This window comes from Phyllobates terribilis, unplaced genomic scaffold, assembly GCF_046119375.1.
Source record: "Phyllobates terribilis strain yellow unplaced genomic scaffold, ASM4611937v1 Scaffold_1213__1_contigs__length_355869, whole genome shotgun sequence".
Classification (NCBI taxonomy): Eukaryota; Metazoa; Chordata; class Amphibia; order Anura; family Dendrobatidae; genus Phyllobates; species Phyllobates terribilis.
The window spans coordinates 81246-99189 of NW_027363973.1; the positions used below are offsets into that span (position 1 = coordinate 81246).

Here is a 17944-nt window from a genome sequence, read left to right on the forward strand (position 1 = left end):
AGCAGCAGCAAGCCGAAAAGTGCAGGCATGTAAGGGATCTAGAGGTTGACAACATGTCTTCTTAACGGGAGTCCAGGAGCTCATCTCCACAAATGGACTTTTCAGGATCCTTGGGTGGCTCCGTAGTTTGAAACCAATTCTGGTTATCGCTTCTCGGCCTTTTGGCTAAGATCAAGTGTAGTATCTGTTCTTATCAGTTTAATATCTGATACGTCCCCTATCTGGGGACCATATGTTAAATGGATTTTTAGAACAGGGAGATGGAAAAAGAGCTTGCTCTGTCCACTCCACGCATTGACCTGGTATTGCAGTATCTCCAGGACCGGTGCACCCCTTCTTTAATGCAGTTTCTAAAATCAGAAAGAATTGAATTCAATGTTTTTTGTTCATTTTGCTTGTTTGTCGGATTTTGGGATGGACTCTTTGGCTTTGCTTTTCTTCTCCTCATTGGATTTTTCATGTTCAAAGTTGCAGAAGCCAGATTACAAGCTCATTTTGGTTCAACTTCAGCAACTGTGCATTGCATTGCCATGTAATGTGATGCAATGCTATCTTTCTAGCTCTCCCTTTTTACTTCCTTTTGGATAAACAGACATATTAGGCAAGCATTTTGGAGCTTTCACCTAAATAACTACAGGTGGTGAGATAAGCTGCACAATATAATTGACCTTTCAGTATATTGTTGCACACACACCATCTATTTAGCAAATGCCCTTGTTATCAACAGCAGCCTTTTAAACTCACCTGAGCTAACAGGTATGTGCGCTGGTTACTCTGCTGCGCTTAAAATTTCTTTTTTGGTTTGCTACAATGCCTTTTCTGAAACGTTGTCTCCTTCTGCTGGAACACTGACTTCTTTCATTTAATGCCTGCAGACTATAAAAGAGAACCCAACCCAAAAAGTTTGGTTGATTAGTCTGTGGCATTCTGTTAAACTGTTGCTTATGGCGGTCTCTGTGAGCTTCTCAGCGACATTCAGCCAGCCAGGTATCCTGCCTGCAGTAGATGGAATGTGGCAATGGAACGCTGGCTGCGCGTGTCATAATAGGCTCTGAGCCTTTATATACCTGTGCACAGCAGCAGCCACCTTCAGTCTGCTGCTGGACAGCCAGCAGCAGCAGCAGCAGGAGAGGTATGTAATCAGGAGCCCTCCAGCTAAGGGTAGACAGCTGCTCGTTCCACCCCACCCCCCGCCTTAATTGGTTCTCCTCCCTTCCAACGGTGTTGAGGCGGGTGGGAACAGCAGGGGGTGAAGGTGCTGTGTTTAAAGAGGTGGAGTTATGCAGATCTAAAACGCGTGGATTGCAGCAGCAGCAAGCCGAAAAGTGCAGGCATGTAAGGGATCTAGAGGTTGACAACATGTCTTCTTAACGGGAGTCCAGGAGCTCATCTCCACAAATGGACTTTTCAGGATCCTTGGGTGGCTCCGTAGTTTGAAACCAATTCTGGTTATCGCTTCTCGGCCTTTTGGCTAAGATCAAGTGTAGTATCTGTTCTTATCAGTTTAATATCTGATACGTCCCCTATCTGGGGACCATATATTAAATGGATTTTTAGAACAGGGAGATGGAAAAAGAGCTTGCTCTGTCCACTCCACGCATTGACCTGGTATTGCAGTATCTCCAGGACCGGTGCACCCATTCTTTAATGCAGTTTCTAAAATCAGAAAGAATTGAATTCAATGTTTTTTGTTCATTTTGCTTGTTTGTCGGATTTTGGGATGGACTCTTTGGCTTTGCTTTTCTTCTCCTCATTGGATTTTTCATGTTCAAAGTTGCAGAAGCCAGATTACAAGCTCATTTTGGTTCAACTTCAGCAACTGTGCATTGCATTGCCATGTAATGTGATGCAATGCTATCTTTCTAGCTCTCCCTTTTTACTTCCTTTTGGATAAACAGACATATTAGGCAAGCATTTTGGAGCTTTCACCTAAATAACTACAGGTGGTGAGATAAGCTGCACAATATAATTGACCTTTCAGTATATTGTTGCACACACACCATCTATTTAGCAAATGCCCTTGTTATCAACAGCAGCCTTTTAAACTCACCTGAGCTAACAGGTATGTGCGCTGGTTACTCTGCTGCGCTTAAAATTTCTTTTTTGGTTTGCTACAATGCCTTTTCTGAAACGTTGTCTCCTTCTGCTGGAACACTGACTTCTTTCATTTAATGCCTGCAGACTATAAAAGAGAACCCAACCCAAAAAGTTTGGTTGATTAGTCTGTGGCATTCTGTTAAACTGTTGCTTATGGCGGTCTCTGTGAGCTTCTCAGCGACATTCAGCCAGCCAGGTATCCTGCCTGCAGTAGATGGAATGTGGCAATGGAACGCTGGCTGCGCGTGTCATAATAGGCTCTGAGCCTTTATATACCTGTGCACAGCAGCAGCCACCTTCAGTCTGCTGCTGGACAGCCAGCAGCAGCAGCAGCAGGAGAGGTATGTAATCAGGAGCCCTCCTGCTAAGGGTAGACAGCTGCTCGTTCCACCCCACCCCCCGCCTTAATTGGTTCTCCTCCCTTCCAACGGTGTTGAGGCGGGTGGGAACAGCAGGGGGTGAAGGTGCTGTGTTTAAAGAGGTGGAGTTATGCAGATCTAAAACGCGTGGATTGCAGCAGCAGCAAGCCGAAAAGTGCAGGCATGTAAGGGATCTAGAGGTTGACAACATGTCTTCTTAACGGGAGTCCAGGAGCTCATCTCCACAAATGGACTTTTCAGGATCCTTGGGTGGCTCCGTAGTTTGAAACCAATTCTGGTTATCGCTTCTCGGCCTTTTGGCTAAGATCAAGTGTAGTATCTGTTCTTATCAGTTTAATATCTGATACGTCCCCTATCTGGGGACCATATATTAAATGGATTTTTAGAACAGGGAGATGGAAAAAGAGCTTGCTCTGTCCACTCCACGCATTGACCTGGTATTGCAGTATCTCCAGGACCGGTGCACCCCTTCTTTAATGCAGTTTCTAAAATCAGAAAGAATTGAATTCAATGTTTTTTGTTCATTTTGCTTGTTTGTCGGATTTTGGGATGGACTCTTTGGCTTTGCTTTTCTTCTCCTCATTGGATTTTTCATGTTCAAAGTTGCAGAAGCCAGATTACAAGCTCATTTTGGTTCAACTTCAGCAACTGTGCATTGCATTGCCATGTAATGTGATGCAATGCTATCTTTCTAGCTCTCCCTTTTTACTTCCTTTTAGATAAACAGACATATTAGGCAAGCATTTTGGAGCTTTCACCTAAATAACTACAGGTGGTGAGATAAGCTGCACAATATAATTGACCTTTCAGTATATTGTTGCACACACACCATCTATTTAGCAAATGCCCTTGTTATCAACAGCAGCCTTTTAAACTCACCTGAGCTAACAGGTATGTGCGCTGGTTACTCTGCTGCGCTTAAAATTTCTTTTTTGGTTTGCTACAATGCCTTTTCTGAAACGTTGTCTCCTTCTGCTGGAACACTGACTTCTTTCATTTAATGCCTGCAGACTATAAAAGAGAACCCAACCCAAAAAGTTTGGTTGATTAGTCTGCGGCATTCTGTTAAACTGTTGCTTATGGCGGTCTCTGTGAGCTTCTCAGCGACATTCAGCCAGCCAGGTATCCTGCCTGCAGTAGATGGAATGTGGCAATGGAACGCTGGCTGCGCGTGTCATAATAGGCTCTGAGCCTTTATATACCTGTGCACAGCAGCAGCCACCTTCAGTCTGCTGCTGGACAGCCAGCAGCAGCAGCAGCAGCAGGAGAGGTATGTAATCAGGAGCCCTCCTGCTAAGGGTAGACAGCTGCTCGTTCCACCCCACCCCCCGCCTTAATTGGTTCTCCTCCCTTCCAACGGTGTTGAGGCGGGTGGGAACAGCAGGGGGTGAAGGTGCTGTGTTTAAAGAGGTGGAGTTATGCAGATCTAAAACGCGTGGATTGCAGCAGCAGCAAGCCGAAAAGTGCAGGCATGTAAGGGATCTAGAGGTTGACAACATGTCTTCTTAACGGGAGTCCAGGAGCTCATCTCCACAAATGGACTTTTCAGGATCCTTGGGTGGCTCCGTAGTTTGAAACCAATTCTGGTTATCGCTTCTCGGCCTTTTGGCTAAGATCAAGTGTAGTATCTGTTCTTATCAGTTTAATATCTGATACGTCCCCTATCTGGGGACCATATATTAAATGGATTTTTAGAACAGGGAGATGGAAAAAGAGCTTGCTCTGTCCACTCCACGCATTGACCTGGTATTGCAGTATCTCCAGGACCGGTGCACCCCTTCTTTAATGCAGTTTCTAAAATCAGAAAGAATTGAATTCAATGTTTTTTGTTCATTTTGCTTGTTTGTCGGATTTTGGGATGGACTCTTTGGCTTTGCTTTTCTTCTCCTCATTGGATTTTTCATGTTCAAAGTTGCAGAAGCCAGATTACAAGCTCATTTTGGTTCAACTTCAGCAACTGTGCATTGCATTGCCATGTAATGTGATGCAATGCTATCTTTCTAGCTCTCCCTTTTTACTTCCTTTTGGATAAACAGACATATTAGGCAAGCATTTTGGAGCTTTCACCTAAATAACTACAGGTGGTGAGATAAGCTGCACAATATAATTGACCTTTCAGTATATTGTTGCACACACACCATCTATTTAGCAAATGCCCTTGTTATCAACAGCAGCCTTTTAAACTCACCTGAGCTAACAGGTATGTGCGCTGGTTACTCTGCTGCGCTTAAAATTTCTTTTTTGGTTTGCTACAATGCCTTTTCTGAAACGTTGTCTCCTTCTGCTGGAACACTGACTTCTTTCATTTAATGCCTGCAGACTATAAAAGAGAACCCAACCCAAAAAGTTTGGTTGATTAGTCTGTGGCATTCTGTTAAACTGTTGCTTATGGCGGTCTCTGTGAGCTTCTCAGCGACATTCAGCCAGCCAGGTATCCTGCCTGCAGTAGATGGAATGTGGCAATGGAACGCTGGCTGCGCGTGTCATAATAGGCTCTGAGCCTTTATATACCTGTGCACAGCAGCAGCCACCTTCAGTCTGCTGCTGGACAGCCAGCAGCAGCAGCAGCAGGAGAGGTATGTAATCAGGAGCCCTCCTGCTAAGGGTAGACAGCTGCTCGTTCCACCCCACCCCCCGCCTTAATTGGTTCTCCTCCCTTCCAACGGTGTTGAGGCGGGTGGGAACAGCAGGGGGTGAAGGTGCTGTGTTTAAAGAGGTGGAGTTATGCAGATCTAAAACGCGTGGATTGCAGCAGCAGCAAGCCGAAAAGTGCAGGCATGTAAGGGATCTAGAGGTTGACAACATGTCTTCTTAACGGGAGTCCAGGAGCTCATCTCCACAAATGGACTTTTCAGGATCCTTGGGTGGCTCCGTAGTTTGAAACCAATTCTGGTTATCGCTTCTCGGCCTTTTGGCTAAGATCAAGTGTAGTATCTGTTCTTATCAGTTTAATATCTGATACGTCCCCTATCTGGGGACCATATATTAAATGGATTTTTAGAACAGGGAGATGGAAAAAGAGCTTGCTCTGTCCACTCCACGCATTGACCTGGTATTGCAGTATCTCCAGGACCGGTGCACCCCTTCTTTAATGCAGTTTCTAAAATCAGAAAGAATTGAATTCAATGTTTTTTGTTCATTTTGCTTGTTTGTCGGATTTTGGGATGGACTCTTTGGCTTTGCTTTTCTTCTCCTCATTGGATTTTTCATGTTCAAAGTTGCAGAAGCCAGATTACAAGCTCATTTTGGTTCAACTTCAGCAACTGTGCATTGCATTGCCATGTAATGTGATGCAATGCTATCTTTCTAGCTCTCCCTTTTTACTTCCTTTTGGATAAACAGACATATTAGGCAAGCATTTTGGAGCTTTCACCTAAATAACTACAGGTGGTGAGATAAGCTGCACAATATAATTGACCTTTCAGTATATTGTTGCACACACACCATCTATTTAGCAAATGCCCTTGTTATCAACAGCAGCCTTTTAAACTCACCTGAGCTAACAGGTATGTGCGCTGGTTACTCTGCTGCGCTTAAAATTTCTTTTTTGGTTTGCTACAATGCCTTTTCTGAAACGTTGTCTCCTTCTGCTGGAACACTGACTTCTTTCATTTAATGCCTGCAGACTATAAAAGAGAACCCAACCCAAAAAGTTTGGTTGATTAGTCTGTGGCATTCTGTTAAACTGTTGCTTATGGCGGTCTCTGTGAGCTTCTCAGCGACATTCAGCCAGCCAGGTATCCTGCCTGCAGTAGATGGAATGTGGCAATGGAACGCTGGCTGCGCGTGTCATAATAGGCTCTGAGCCTTTATATACCTGTGCACAGCAGCAGCCACCTTCAGTCTGCTGCTGGACAGCCAGCAGCAGCAGCAGCAGGAGAGGTATGTAATCAGGAGCCCTCCTGCTAAGGGTAGACAGCTGCTCGTTCCACCCCACCCCCCGCCTTAATTGGTTCTCCTCCCTTCCAACGGTGTTGAGGCGGGTGGGAACAGCAGGGGGTGAAGGTGCTGTGTTTAAAGAGGTGGAGTTATGCAGATCTAAAACGCGTGGATTGCAGCAGCAGCAAGCCGAAAAGTGCAGGCATGTAAGGGATCTAGAGGTTGACAACATGTCTTCTTAACGGGAGTCCAGGAGCTCATCTCCACAAATGGACTTTTCAGGATCCTTGGGTGGCTCCGTAGTTTGAAACCAATTCTGGTTATCGCTTCTCGGCCTTTTGGCTAAGATCAAGTGTAGTATCTGTTCTTATCAGTTTAATATCTGATACGTCCCCTATCTGGGGACCATATATTAAATGGATTTTTAGAACAGGGAGATGGAAAAAGAGCTTGCTCTGTCCACTCCACGCATTGACCTGGTATTGCAGTATCTCCAGGACCGGTGCACCCCTTCTTTAATGCAGTTTCTAAAATCAGAAAGAATTGAATTCAATGTTTTTTGTTCATTTTGCTTGTTTGTCGGATTTTGGGATGGACTCTTTGGCTTTGCTTTTCTTCTCCTCATTGGATTTTTCATGTTCAAAGTTGCAGAAGCCAGATTACAAGCTCATTTTGGTTCAACTTCAGCAACTGTGCATTGCATTGCCATGTAATGTGATGCAATGCTATCTTTCTAGCTCTCCCTTTTTACTTCCTTTTGGATAAACAGACATATTAGGCAAGCATTTTGGAGCTTTCACCTAAATAACTACAGGTGGTGAGATAAGCTGCACAATATAATTGACCTTTCAGTATATTGTTGCACACACACCATCTATTTAGCAAATGCCCTTGTTATCAACAGCAGCCTTTTAAACTCACCTGAGCTAACAGGTATGTGCGCTGGTTACTCTGCTGCGCTTAAAATTTCTTTTTTGGTTTGCTACAATGCCTTTTCTGAAACGTTGTCTCCTTCTGCTGGAACACTGACTTCTTTCATTTAATGCCTGCAGACTATAAAAGAGAACCCAACCCAAAAAGTTTGGTTGATTAGTCTGTGGCATTCTGTTAAACTGTTGCTTATGGCGGTCTCTGTGAGCTTCTCAGCGACATTCAGCCAGCCAGGTATCCTGCCTGCAGTAGATGGAATGTGGCAATGGAACGCTGGCTGCGCGTGTCATAATAGGCTCTGAGCCTTTATATACCTGTGCACAGCAGCAGCCACCTTCAGTCTGCTGCTGGACAGCCAGCAGCAGCAGCAGCAGGAGAGGTATGTAATCAGGAGCCCTCCTGCTAAGGGTAGACAGCTGCTCGTTCCACCCCACCCCCCGCCTTAATTGGTTCTCCTCCCTTCCAACGGTGTTGAGGCGGGTGGGAACAGCAGGGGGTGAAGGTGCTGTGTTTAAAGAGGTGGAGTTATGCAGATCTAAAACGTGTGGATTGCAGCAGCAGCAAGCCGAAAAGTGCAGGCATGTAAGGGATCTAGAGGTTGACAACATGTCTTCTTAACGGGAGTCCAGGAGCTCATCTCCACAAATGGACTTTTCAGGATCCTTGGGTGGCTCCGTAGTTTGAAACCAATTCTGGTTATCGCTTCTCGGCCTTTTGGCTAAGATCAAGTGTAGTATCTGTTCTTATCAGTTTAATATCTGATACGTCCCCTATCTGGGGACCATATGTTAAATGGATTTTTAGAACAGGGAGATGGAAAAAGAGCTTGCTCTGTCCACTCCACGCATTGACCTGGTATTGCAGTATCTCCAGGACCGGTGCACCCCTTCTTTAATGCAGTTTCTAAAATCAGAAAGAATTGAATTCAATGTTTTTTGTTCATTTTGCTTGTTTGTCGGATTTTGGGATGGACTCTTTGGCTTTGCTTTTCTTCTCCTCATTGGATTTTTCATGTTCAAAGTTGCAGAAGCCAGATTACAAGCTCATTTTGGTTCAACTTCAGCAACTGTGCATTGCATTGCCATGTAATGTGATGCAATGCTATCTTTCTAGCTCTCCCTTTTTACTTCCTTTTGGATAAACAGACATATTAGGCAAGCATTTTGGAGCTTTCACCTAAATAACTACAGGTGGTGAGATAAGCTGCACAATATAATTGACCTTTCAGTATATTGTTGCACACACACCATCTATTTAGCAAATGCCCTTGTTATCAACAGCAGCCTTTTAAACTCACCTGAGCTAACAGGTATGTGCGCTGGTTACTCTGCTGCGCTTAAAATTTCTTTTTTGGTTTGCTACAATGCCTTTTCTGAAACGTTGTCTCCTTCTGCTGGAACACTGACTTCTTTCATTTAATGCCTGCAGACTATAAAAGAGAACCCAACCCAAAAAGTTTGGTTGATTAGTCTGTGGCATTCTGTTAAACTGTTGCTTATGGCGGTCTCTGTGAGCTTCTCAGCGACATTCAGCCAGCCAGGTATCCTGCCTGCAGTAGATGGAATGTGGCAATGGAACGCTGGCTGCGCGTGTCATAATAGGCTCTGAGCCTTTATATACCTGTGCACAGCAGCAGCCACCTTCAGTCTGCTGCTGGACAGCCAGCAGCAGCAGCAGCAGGAGAGGTATGTAATCAGGAGCCCTCCTGCTAAGGGTAGACAGCTGCTCGTTCCACCCCACCCCCCGCCTTAATTGGTTCTCCTCCCTTCCAACGGTGTTGAGGCGGGTGGGAACAGCAGGGGGTGAAGGTGCTGTGTTTAAAGAGGTGGAGTTATGCAGATCTAAAACGCGTGGATTGCAGCAGCAGCAAGCCGAAAAGTGCAGGCATGTAAGGGATCTAGAGGTTGACAACATGTCTTCTTAACGGGAGTCCAGGAGCTCATCTCCACAAATGGACTTTTCAGGATCCTTGGGTGGCTCCGTAGTTTGAAACCAATTCTGGTTATCGCTTCTCGGCCTTTTGGCTAAGATCAAGTGTAGTATCTGTTCTTATCAGTTTAATATCTGATACGTCCCCTATCTGGGGACCATATATTAAATGGATTTTTAGAACAGGGAGATGGAAAAAGAGCTTGCTCTGTCCACTCCACGCATTGACCTGGTATTGCAGTATCTCCAGGACCGGTGCACCCCTTCTTTAATGCAGTTTCTAAAATCAGAAAGAATTGAATTCAATGTTTTTTGTTCATTTTGCTTGTTTGTCGGATTTTGGGATGGACTCTTTGGCTTTGCTTTTCTTCTCCTCATTGGATTTTTCATGTTCAAAGTTGCAGAAGCCAGATTACAAGCTCATTTTGGTTCAACTTCAGCAACTGTGCATTGCATTGCCATGTAATGTGATGCAATGCTATCTTTCTAGCTCTCCCTTTTTACTTCCTTTTGGATAAACAGACATATTAGGCAAGAATTTTGGAGCTTTCACCTAAATAACTACAGGTGGTGAGATAAGCTGCACAATATAATTGACCTTTCAGTATATTGTTGCACACACACCATCTATTTAGCAAATGCCCTTGTTATCAACAGCAGCCTTTTAAACTCACCTGAGCTAACAGGTATGTGCGCTGGTTACTCTGCTGCGCTTAAAATTTCTTTTTTGGTTTGCTACAATGCCTTTTCTGAAACGTTGTCTCCTTCTGCTGGAACACTGACTTCTTTCATTTAATGCCTGCAGACTATAAAAGAGAACCCAACCCAAAAAGTTTGGTTGATTAGTCTGTGGCATTCTGTTAAACTGTTGCTTATGGCGGTCTCTGTGAGCTTCTCAGCGACATTCAGCCAGCCAGGTATCCTGCCTGCAGTAGATGGAATGTGGCAATGGAACGCTGGCTGCGCGTGTCATAATAGGCTCTGAGCCTTTATATACCTGTGCACAGCAGCAGCCACCTTCAGTCTGCTGCTGGACAGCCAGCAGCAGCAGCAGCAGGAGAGGTATGTAATCAGGAGCCCTCCTGCTAAGGGTAGACAGCTGCTCGTTCCACCCCACCCCCCGCCTTAATTGGTTCTCCTCCCTTCCAACGGTGTTGAGGCGGGTGGGAACAGCAGGGGGTGAAGGTGCTGTGTTTAAAGAGGTGGAGTTATGCAGATCTAAAACGCGTGGATTGCAGCAGCAGCAAGCCGAAAAGTGCAGGCATGTAAGGGATCTAGAGGTTGACAACATGTCTTCTTAACGGGAGTCCAGGAGCTCATCTCCACAAATGGACTTTTCAGGATCCTTGGGTGGCTCCGTAGTTTGAAACCAATTCTGGTTATCGCTTCTCGGTCTTTTGGCTAAGATCAAGTGTAGTATCTGTTCTTATCAGTTTAATATCTGATACGTCCCCTATCTGGGGACCATATATTAAATGGATTTTTAGAACAGGGAGATGGAAAAAGAGCTTGCTCTGTCCACTCCACGCATTGACCTGGTATTGCAGTATCTCCAGGACCGGTGCACCCCTTCTTTAATGCAGTTTCTAAAATCAGAAAGAATTGAATTCAATGTTTTTTGTTCATTTTGCTTGTTTGTCGGATTTTGGGATGGACTCTTTGGCTTTGCTTTTCTTCTCCTCATTGGATTTTTCATGTTCAAAGTTGCAGAAGCCAGATTACAAGCTCATTTTGGTTCAACTTCAGCAACTGTGCATTGCATTGCCATGTAATGTGATGCAATGCTATCTTTCTAGCTCTCCCTTTTTACTTCCTTTTGGATAAACAGACATATTAGGCAAGCATTTTGGAGCTTTCACCTAAATAACTACAGGTGGTGAGATAAGCTGCACAATATAATTGACCTTTCAGTATATTGTTGCACACACACCATCTATTTAGCAAATGCCCTTGTTATCAACAGCAGCCTTTTAAACTCACCTGAGCTAACAGGTATGTGCGCTGGTTACTCTGCTGCGCTTTAAATTTCTTTTTTGGTTTGCTACAATGCCTTTTCTGAAACGTTGTCTCCTTCTGCTGGAACACTGACTTCTTTCATTTAATGCCTGCAGACTATAAAAGAGAACCCAACCCAAAAAGTTTGGTTGATTAGTCTGTGGCATTCTGTTAAACTGTTGCTTATGGCGGTCTCTGTGAGCTTCTCAGCGACATTCAGCCAGCCAGGTATCCTGCCTGCAGTAGATGGAATGTGGCAATGGAACGCTGGCTGCGCGTGTCATAATAGGCTCTGAGCCTTTATATACCTGTGCACAGCAGCAGCCACCTTCAGTCTGCTGCTGGACAGCCAGCAGCAGCAGCAGCAGGAGAGGTATGTAATCAGGAGCCCTCCTGCTAAGGGTAGACAGCTGCTCGTTCCACCCCACCCCCCGCCTTAATTGGTTCTCCTCCCTTCCAACGGTGTTGAGGCGGGTGGGAACAGCAGGGGGTGAAGGTGCTGTGTTTAAAGAGGTGGAGTTATGCAGATCTAAAACGCGTGGATTGCAGCAGCAGCAAGCCGAAAAGTGCAGGCATGTAAGGGATCTAGAGGTTGACAACATGTCTTCTTAACGGGAGTCCAGGAGCTCATCTCCACAAATGGACTTTTCAGGATCCTTGGGTGGCTCCGTAGTTTGAAACCAATTCTGGTTATCGCTTCTCGGCCTTTTGGCTAAGATCAAGTGTAGTATCTGTTCTTATCAGTTTAATATCTGATACGTCCCCTATCTGGGGACCATATATTAAATGGATTTTTAGAACAGGGAGATGGAAAAAGAGCTTGCTCTGTCCACTCCACGCATTGACCTGGTATTGCAGTATCTCCAGGACCGGTGCACCCCTTCTTTAATGCAGTTTCTAAAATCAGAAAGAATTGAATTCAATGTTTTTTGTTCATTTTGCTTGTTTGTCGGATTTTGGGATGGACTCTTTGGCTTTGCTTTTCTTCTCCTCATTGGATTTTTCATGTTCAAAGTTGCAGAAGCCAGATTACAAGCTCATTTTGGTTCAACTTCAGCAACTGTGCATTGCATTGCCATGTAATGTGATGCAATGCTATCTTTCTAGCTCTCCCTTTTTACTTCCTTTTGGATAAACAGACATATTAGGCAAGCATTTTGGAGCTTTCACCTAAATAACTACAGGTGGTGAGATAAGCTGCACAATATAATTGACCTTTCAGTATATTGTTGCACACACACCATCTATTTAGCAAATGCCCTTGTTATCAACAGCAGCCTTTTAAACTCACCTGAGCTAACAGGTATGTGCGCTGGTTACTCTGCTGCGCTTAAAATTTCTTTTTTGGTTTGCTACAATGCCTTTTCTGAAACGTTGTCTCCTTCTGCTGGAACACTGACTTCTTTCATTTAATGCCTGCAGACTATAAAAGAGAACCCAACCCAAAAAGTTTGGTTGATTAGTCTGTGGTATTCTGTTAAACTGTTGCTTATGGCGGTCTCTGTGAGCTTCTCAGCGACATTCAGCCAGCCAGGTATCCTGCCTGCAGTAGATGGAATGTGGCAATGGAACGCTGGCTGCGCGTGTCATAATAGGCTCTGAGCCTTTATATACCTGTGCACAGCAGCAGCCACCTTCAGTCTGCTGCTGGACAGCCAGCAGCAGCAGCAGCAGGAGAGGTATGTAATCAGGAGCCCTCCTGCTAAGGGTAGACAGCTGCTCGTTCCACCCCACCCCCCGCCTTAATTGGTTCTCCTCCCTTCCAACGGTGTTGAGGCGGGTGGGAACAGCAGGGGTGAAGGTGCTGTGTTTAAAGAGGTGGAGTTATGCAGATCTAAAACGCGTGGATTGCAGCAGCAGCAAGCCGAAAAGTGCAGGCATGTAAGGGATCTAGAGGTTGACAACATGTCTTCTTAACGGGAGTCCAGGAGCTCATCTCCACAAATGGACTTTTCAGGATCCTTGGGTGGCTCCGTAGTTTGAAACCAATTCTGGTTATCGCTTCTCGGCCTTTTGGCTAAGATCAAGTGTAGTATCTGTTCTTATCAGTTTAATATCTGATACGTCCCCTATCTGGGGACCATATATTAAATGGATTTTTAGAACAGGGAGATGGAAAAAGAGCTTGCTCTGTCCACTCCACGCATTGACCTGGTATTGCAGTATCTCCAGGACCGGTGCACCCCTTCTTTAATGCAGTTTCTAAAATCAGAAAGAATTGAATTCAATGTTTTTTGTTCATTTTGCTTGTTTGTCGGATTTTGGGATGGACTCTTTGGCTTTGCTTTTCTTCTCCTCATTGGATTTTTCATGTTCAAAGTTGCAGAAGCCAGATTACAAGCTCATTTTGTTCAACTTCAGCAACTGTGCATTGCATTGCCATGTAATGTGATGCAATGCTATCTTTCTAGCTCTCCCTTTTTACTTTCTTTTGGATAAACAGACATATTAGGCAAGCATTTTGGAGCTTTCACCTAAATAACTACAGGTGGTGAGATAAGCTGCACAATATAATTGACCTTTCAGTATATTGTTGCACACACACCATCTATTTAGCAAATGCCCTTGTTATCAACAGCAGCCTTTTAAACTCACCTGAGCTAACAGGTATGTGCGCTGGTTACTCTGCTGCGCTTAAAATTTCTTTTTTGGTTTGCTACAATGCCTTTTCTGAAACGTTGTCTCCTTCTGCTGGAACACTGACTTCTTTCATTTAATGCCTGCAGACTATAAAAGAGAACCCAACCCAAAAAGTTTGGTTGATTAGTCTGTGGCATTCTGTTAAACTGTTGCTTATGGTGGTCTCTGTGAGCTTCTCAGCGACATTCAGCCAGCCAGGTATCCTGCCTGCAGTAGATGGAATGTGGCAATGGAACGCTGGCTGCGCGTGTCATAATAGGCTCTGAGCCTTTATATACCTGTGCACAGCAGCAGCCACCTTCAGTCTGCTGCTGGACAGCCAGCAGCAGCAGCAGCAGGAGAGGTATGTAATCAGGAGCCCTCCTGCTAAGGGTAGACAGCTGCTCGTTCCACCCCACCCCCCGCCTTAATTGGTTCTCCTCCCTTCCAACGGTGTTGAGGCGGGTGGGAACAGCAGGGGGTGAAGGTGCTGTGTTTAAAGAGGTGGAGTTATGCAGATCTAAAACGCGTGGATTGCAGCAGCAGCAAGCCGAAAAGTGCAGGCATGTAAGGGATCTAGAGGTTGACAACATGTCTTCTTAACGGGAGTCCAGGAGCTCATCTCCACAAATGGACTTTTCAGGATCCTTGGGTGGCTCCGTAGTTTGAAACCAATTCTGGTTATCGCTTCTCGGCCTTTTGGCTAAGATCAAGTGTAGTATCTGTTCTTATCAGTTTAATATCTGATACGTCCCCTATCTGGGGACCATATATTAAATGGATTTTTAGAACAGGGAGATGGAAAAAGAGCTTGCTCTGTCCACTCCACGCATTGACCTGGTATTGCAGTATCTCCAGGACCGGTGCACCCCTTCTTTAATGCAGTTTCTAAAATCAGAAAGAATTGAATTCAATGTTTTTTGTTCATTTTGCTTGTTTGTCGGATTTTGGGATGGACTCTTTGGCTTTGCTTTTCTTCTCCTCATTGGATTTTTCATGTTCAAAGTTGCAGAAGCCAGATTACAAGCTCATTTTGGTTCAACTTCAGCAACTGTGCATTGCATTGCCATGTAATGTGATGCAATGCTATCTTTCTAGCTCTCCCTTTTTACTTCCTTTTGGATAAACAGACATATTAGGCAAGCATTTTGGAGCTTTCACCTAAATAACTACAGGTGGTGAGATAAGCTGCACAATATAATTGACCTTTCAGTATATTGTTGCACACACACCATCTATTTAGCAAATGCCCTTGTTATCAACAGCAGCCTTTTAAACTCACCTGAGCTAACAGGTATGTGCGCTGGTTACTCTGCTGCGCTTAAAATTTCTTTTTTGGTTTGCTACAATGCCTTTTCTGAAACGTTGTCTCCTTCTGCTGGAACACTGACTTCTTTCATTTAATGCCTGCAGACTATAAAAGAGAACCCAACCCAAAAAGTTTGGTTGATTAGTCTGTGGCATTCTGTTAAACTGTTGCTTATGGCGGTCTCTGTGAGCTTCTCAGCGACATTCAGCCAGCCAGGTATCCTGCCTGCAGTAGATGGAATGTGGCAATGGAACGCTGGCTGCGCGTGTCATAATAGGCTCTGAGCCTTTATATACCTGTGCACAGCAGCAGCCACCTTCAGTCTGCTGCTGGACAGCCAGCAGCAGCAGCAGCAGGAGAGGTATGTAATCAGGAGCCCTCCTGCTAAGGGTAGACAGCTGCTCGTTCCACCCCACCCCCCGCCTTAATTGGTTCTCCTCCCTTCCAACGGTGTTGAGGCGGGTGGGAACAGCAGGGGGTGAAGGTGCTGTGTTTAAAGAGGTGGAGTTATGCAGATCTAAAACGCGTGGATTGCAGCAGCAGCAAGCCGAAAAGTGCAGGCATGTAAGGGATCTAGAGGTTGACAACATGTCTTCTTAACGGGAGTCCAGGAGCTCATCTCCACAAATGGACTTTTCAGGATCCTTGGGTGGCTCCGTAGTTTGAAACCAATTCTGGTTATCGCTTCTCGGCCTTTTGGCTAAGATCAAGTGTAGTATCTGTTCTTATCAGTTTAATATCTGATACGTCCCCTATCTGGGGACCATATATTAAATGGATTTTTAGAACAGGGAGATGGAAAAAGAGCTTGCTCTGTCCACTCCACGCATTGACCTGGTATTGCAGTATCTCCAGGACCGGTGCACCCCTTCTTTAATGCAGTTTCTAAAATCAGAAAGAATTGAATTCAATGTTTTTTGTTCATTTTGCTTGTTTGTCGGATTTTGGGATGGACTCTTTGGCTTTGCTTTTCTTCTCCTCATTGGATTTTTCATGTTCAAAGTTGCAGAAGCCAGATTACAAGCTCATTTTGGTTCAACTTCAGCAACTGTGCATTGCATTGCCATGTAATGTGATGCAATGCTATCTTTCTAGCTCTCCCTTTTTACTTCCTTTTGGATAAACAGACATATTAGGCAAGCATTTTGGAGCTTTCACCTAAATAACTACAGGTGGTGAGATAAGCTGCACAATATAATTGACCTTTCAGTATATTGTTGCACACACACCATCTATTTAGCAAATGCCCTTGTTATCAACAGCAGCCTTTTAAACTCACCTGAGCTAACAGGTATGTGCGCTGGTTACTCTGCTGCGCTTAAAATTTCTTTTTTGGTTTGCTACAATGCCTTTTCTGAAACGTTGTCTCCTTCTGCTGGAACACTGACTTCTTTCATTTAATGCCTGCAGACTATAAAAGAGAACCCAACCCAAAAAGTTTGGTTGATTAGTCTGTGGTATTCTGTTTAACTGTTGCTTATGGCGGTCTCTGTGAGCTTCTCAGCGACATTCAGCCAGCCAGGTATCCTGCCTGCAGTAGATGGAATGTGGCAATGGAACGCTGGCTGCGCGTGTCATAATAGGCTCTGAGCCTTTATATACCTGTGCACAGCAGCAGCCACCTTCAGTCTGCTGCTGGACAGCCAGCAGCAGCAGCAGCAGGAGAGGTATGTAATCAGGAGCCCTCCTGCTAAGGGTAGACAGCTGCTCGTTCCACCCCACCCCCCGCCTTAATTGGTTCTCCTCCCTTCCAACGGTGTTGAGGCGGGTGGGAACAGCAGGGGGTGAAGGTGCTGTGTTTAAAGAGGTGGAGTTATGCAGATCTAAAACGCGTGGATTGCAGCAGCAGCAAGCCGAAAAGTGCAGGCATGTAAGGGATCTAGAGGTTGACAACATGTCTTCTTAATGGGAGTCCAGGAGCTCATCTCCACAAATGGACTTTTCAGGATCCTTGGGTGGCTCCGTAGTTTGAAACCAATTCTGGTTATCGCTTCTCGGCCTTTTGGCTAAGATCAAGTGTAGTATCTGTTCTCATCAGTTTAATATCTGATACGTCCCCTATCTGGGGACCATATATTAAATGGATTTTTAGAACAGGGAGATGGAAAAAGAGCTTGCTCTGTCCACTCCACGCATTGACCTGGTATTGCAGTATCTCCAGGACCGGTGCACCCCTTCTTTAATGCAGTTTCTAAAATCAGAAAGAATTGAATTCAATGTTTTTTGTTCATTTTGCTTGTTTGTCGGATTTTGGGATGGACTCTTTGGCTTTGCTTTTCTTCTCCTCATTGGATTTTTCATGTTCAAAGTTGCAGAAGCCAGATTACAAGCTCATTTTGGTTCAACTTCAGCAACTGTGGATTGCATTGCCATGTAATGTGATGCAATGCTATCTTTCTAGCTCTCCCTTTTTACTTCCTTTTGGATAAACAGACATATTAGGCAAGCATTTTGGAGCTTTCACCTAAATAACTACAGGTGGTGAGATAAGCTGCACAATATAATTGACCTTTCAGTATATTGTTGCACACACACCATCTATTTAGCAAATGCCCTTGTTATCAACAGCAGCCTTTTAAACTCACCTGAGCTAACAGGTATGTGTGCTGGTTACTCTGCTGCGCTTAAAATTTCTTTTTTGGTTTGCTACAATGCCTTTTCTGAAACGTTGTCTCCTTCTGCTGGAACACTGACTTCTTTCATTTAATGCCTGCAGACTATAAAAGAGAACCCAACCCAAAAAGTTTGGTTGATTAGTCTGTGGCATTCTGTTAAACTGTTGCTTATGGCGGTCTCTGTGAGCTTC

General features: G+C 44.7%; 14 non-coding genes across 14 annotated transcripts; all 14 read left to right on the top strand.

Annotated features, from left to right (window-relative positions):
• Nucleotides 1-145: 145 nt before the first annotated feature.
• LOC141243280 (U2 spliceosomal RNA) lies at nucleotides 146-336 on the top strand. Its single transcript, XR_012307570.1, has one exon. It is a non-coding gene; the product is annotated as a U2 spliceosomal RNA (small nuclear RNA).
• A 1115-nt stretch (nucleotides 337-1451) lies between these two features.
• On the top strand, nucleotides 1452-1642 carry LOC141243276 (U2 spliceosomal RNA). Its single transcript, XR_012307566.1, has one exon. It is a non-coding gene; the product is annotated as a U2 spliceosomal RNA (small nuclear RNA).
• A 1115-nt stretch (nucleotides 1643-2757) lies between these two features.
• LOC141243376 (U2 spliceosomal RNA) lies at nucleotides 2758-2948 on the top strand. Its single transcript, XR_012307648.1, has one exon. It is a non-coding gene; the product is annotated as a U2 spliceosomal RNA (small nuclear RNA).
• Nucleotides 2949-4066: 1118 nt separating this feature from the next.
• LOC141243377 (U2 spliceosomal RNA) lies at nucleotides 4067-4257 on the top strand. Its single transcript, XR_012307649.1, has one exon. It is a non-coding gene; the product is annotated as a U2 spliceosomal RNA (small nuclear RNA).
• A 1115-nt stretch (nucleotides 4258-5372) lies between these two features.
• LOC141243379 (U2 spliceosomal RNA) lies at nucleotides 5373-5563 on the top strand. Its single transcript, XR_012307650.1, has one exon. It is a non-coding gene; the product is annotated as a U2 spliceosomal RNA (small nuclear RNA).
• Nucleotides 5564-6678: 1115 nt separating this feature from the next.
• Nucleotides 6679-6869, top strand: LOC141243380 (U2 spliceosomal RNA). Its single transcript, XR_012307651.1, has one exon. It is a non-coding gene; the product is annotated as a U2 spliceosomal RNA (small nuclear RNA).
• A 1115-nt stretch (nucleotides 6870-7984) lies between these two features.
• Nucleotides 7985-8175, top strand: LOC141243281 (U2 spliceosomal RNA). The gene has a single exon (XR_012307571.1). It is a non-coding gene; the product is annotated as a U2 spliceosomal RNA (small nuclear RNA).
• A 1115-nt stretch (nucleotides 8176-9290) lies between these two features.
• On the top strand, nucleotides 9291-9481 carry LOC141243381 (U2 spliceosomal RNA). Its single transcript, XR_012307652.1, has one exon. It is a non-coding gene; the product is annotated as a U2 spliceosomal RNA (small nuclear RNA).
• A 1115-nt stretch (nucleotides 9482-10596) lies between these two features.
• LOC141243310 (U2 spliceosomal RNA) lies at nucleotides 10597-10787 on the top strand. Its single transcript, XR_012307598.1, has one exon. It is a non-coding gene; the product is annotated as a U2 spliceosomal RNA (small nuclear RNA).
• Nucleotides 10788-11902: 1115 nt separating this feature from the next.
• LOC141243382 (U2 spliceosomal RNA) lies at nucleotides 11903-12093 on the top strand. Its single transcript, XR_012307653.1, has one exon. It is a non-coding gene; the product is annotated as a U2 spliceosomal RNA (small nuclear RNA).
• A 1114-nt stretch (nucleotides 12094-13207) lies between these two features.
• LOC141243384 (U2 spliceosomal RNA) lies at nucleotides 13208-13398 on the top strand. Its single transcript, XR_012307655.1, has one exon. It is a non-coding gene; the product is annotated as a U2 spliceosomal RNA (small nuclear RNA).
• A 1114-nt stretch (nucleotides 13399-14512) lies between these two features.
• Nucleotides 14513-14703, top strand: LOC141243385 (U2 spliceosomal RNA). Its single transcript, XR_012307656.1, has one exon. It is a non-coding gene; the product is annotated as a U2 spliceosomal RNA (small nuclear RNA).
• Nucleotides 14704-15818: 1115 nt separating this feature from the next.
• Nucleotides 15819-16009, top strand: LOC141243386 (U2 spliceosomal RNA). Its single transcript, XR_012307657.1, has one exon. It is a non-coding gene; the product is annotated as a U2 spliceosomal RNA (small nuclear RNA).
• Nucleotides 16010-17124: 1115 nt separating this feature from the next.
• LOC141243315 (U2 spliceosomal RNA) lies at nucleotides 17125-17315 on the top strand. The gene has a single exon (XR_012307602.1). It is a non-coding gene; the product is annotated as a U2 spliceosomal RNA (small nuclear RNA).
• The last annotated feature ends 629 nt before the right edge of the window (nucleotides 17316-17944 follow it).